This window comes from Myotis brandtii, unplaced genomic scaffold (assembly GCF_000412655.1).
Source record: "Myotis brandtii unplaced genomic scaffold, ASM41265v1 scaffold112, whole genome shotgun sequence".
Classification (NCBI taxonomy): Eukaryota; Metazoa; Chordata; class Mammalia; order Chiroptera; family Vespertilionidae; genus Myotis; species Myotis brandtii.
The window spans coordinates 9,542,515-9,545,285 of record NW_005353838.1 but is presented as its reverse complement, the minus strand read 5'-3'; the positions used below and the strand labels follow the sequence as shown (position 1 = coordinate 9,545,285).

Sequence of the window (2,771 nt, the reverse complement as noted above, 5' to 3'; positions counted from 1 at the left end):
GAACGTGTGCACCTGCCCAGCAGGTGAGTTAGAACTGTCCCCGGACTGGCCCAGCTCGGGCTGGGCTGGACCGGGACCCAAACCACAAACGCCCCCGAGTTGCCCTAGTACCCAAGGTAGTGCCCTGGGCCTCGGGAGTAGCTTGTGGGGGCAGAAACCTCGGATCGAGAGGCGTGGGCGGTGCTACTGGACCTGACAGAACCAGCAGCATCCTTTCCCTGCATAAGCTAACACTGCTCCCCTTCTGCCCTCACTCCCTGCAGAGACACTAAAGTAACTCAAAACGGATTCCTTCCCTATAACCAGTATAGCGGTCATGCTCTCATCGCCTGCTTCGTGCCTCCCGCTGTGCTGGAGGCTAGATCTCAAGTAATTCACATTTTATAGATGAAAAAAAAGAAGCTCCAGAGACACTGATTCGCCCTAGGTCAGTCAGGCAGCTGGTAAATGCTAAAGCGGAGTTGCAACCTATGGTCTCTTTCCATTTCTGCCAGACAGTTTTTTATTGCTACAGATAAAATTACCCAACTTTTTTTTTCTTTTTTTTTTGCTACAGATAAAATTCCAAAACTTCTTGCTTATCTACAGATTGATTTCATTTCTGGGGAGTGGCACTTGGTAAAATTAGGGGGATCTCAAAGGACAGTTCTCCATAATCGTTTCAGCAGTGGATTAGATTTCAGACCTGACCATCAGAATTAAAGTTTCTTTCTGCATAATGTGCATAATGTCTTGGGAATGGTACCTCCTTTCTGAATAACCACCTTCTTTCTAACACTGGCTCTTGCGAAAAACTTAAAACATTTGAGGAGTTATATGACTAATACAAAAGAATGCTTTAGTGCTGAAAAATTCAGGCAGTAGGAGGACTTGGTTTGTACAGATCTTAAGAGATAGTTCAGTCTTAAATATCTAGTCTAACTCTAGAATCAGTGAGCCCAACTCTTGTTTAGCTGCTGCTTCTAATCATTGTACTCTTCCTAGAGGAAGCCATTGGCTATTTCAAATGGACTAGGAGTGAAGAAAAGGGACAAGAGGAGGAGTAAATTGTTGAGAAAGGCTCCTCAATTTCAAGAGTTCAGCAACTTTAGTCATCAAGGTTTTCACATCCTTTCCAGGTGTTAACTAGAACAAGCGTTAAAACACCAACTAACATATTTGCTTGTAATCATGTAAATTAGTAGATTTCTTGCCAAAATGCTTTTGGGAATGAGATGGGTTTGTTAATTTTTGCTTGACTTCCAGAGAGCTCAAGCTAACACCACTGGCATGCTTTAAATGTAAATGTAGTTAACTGACTTCTTCAGTCTTGTCCAAATTGAGGTATGGACATGCATTTTGCCAACTTTCAGGAGGCATATTTATAAATTTTGCAGATATCAATAGGATAACAAATATTCTTTTTTCCTGAGTGATGAAAAGCTTGATGTAAACCAAAATTATGTACCAGTGGAAAAACTACTGATTTATGTTTCAAATATGTGCAGAGTAATGAAAAACATACAGGCAATAAAAGCATTTGTTTAAGCCTATTTTATATACCTAATTCTTTACTTTGTCCTATGAGATGCAAAAGTATTTAAGTCAATGTCTCATCCATGTGGTATAATCAGGCTAATTAGGAATTGAGATATATATGTGGGGGAAAACTATTATACTATTAGGTAGAATAAGTGTGATGTAGTTGACCTTGGTGAAGACTTTCCTACCCCTTCTTCTTACAAGGGCAAAGCCCAAGCAGAGTACCCTGAAATTTATTTCATGCTACTTAAGAGGGACAAATGTTTCACATGAAGCATGATCCTTTGAGATGCTTATGATTCCCACAAAAGCAAAACCACAGTGAATATACTACTATTCAGGAGGGCATCAACGAACCTGTTCTGCTGAGTCTTGGGAACATGTGGACCTTAATAATCTAGATCCAATGGAGAACTGACCACATGTACAGAAACAAGCGATGAAACAATGACATGTCGAATTTTAAATGAAGTAAGCTTTATTTGCATTTATGACATTTCTCTCTTCTAATATGAAGCAAAAAGTCTAAATAGGATAGATTAGCTCCTAAAATATGTACTAAATTTCTTTACTGCTCTGATTTTTATTACTCATCTTCAGAGTGCTAAGTAATCCATGAATAAAGGAATTCTAGCATTTTAACACATTTTTAAATATGTTTTCATTGATTTCAGAGAGAGGAAGGGAAAGGGAGAGAGAGATAGAAACATGGATGCCCAAGAGCAAATAGATCAACTGCCTCCTGCATGCCCCCTACTGGGGATCAAGCCCGCAACCTGGGCATGTACCCTGACCTTAAATCCAACCGGTGATTTCCTAGTGCATTGGACGACACTCAACCAACTGAGCCACACCAGCTGGGCCACACATATTTTTATTATAAAAATCAAACAGACAAAAATAAACAAGTCATAAATTATCACAGATCAAACACCCATGTAACTTTTATCTAGCTAGAGAAATAGAACACTACTAGCCTCCAGCAAGTTCCCCTATGCCCTCCTTCCCAATCACTTAACTCTCTGCCACCTGGCATCAATAACCACTGTCCTGAGTTTTATGAAATGCATTTTTCTTGTTTTTCTTTCGAGTTTTAATGATTGAGCATGCAGTCCTTATTTCTTTGTTTGCATTTATATAAATGGAATCTTTTTTTAATAAGTCTTTATTGTTCAGATTATTACAGTTGTTCCTCTTTTTTCTCCCCATAGCTCCCCTCCACCCAGTTCCCACCCCACCCCATGCCTTTA

General features: G+C 39.8%; 1 long non-coding RNA gene across 1 annotated transcript in view; it reads left to right on the top strand.

Moving 5' to 3' along the window:
- LOC102246372 overlaps window positions 1-2,771 on the top strand; it is a 95,342-nt gene continuing 92,571 nt past the window's right edge. The window contains exon 1 of the long non-coding RNA XR_001363719.1: window positions 1-23. This is a non-coding gene — a long non-coding RNA (uncharacterized LOC102246372). The remainder of the gene's footprint in view (window positions 24-2,771) is intronic.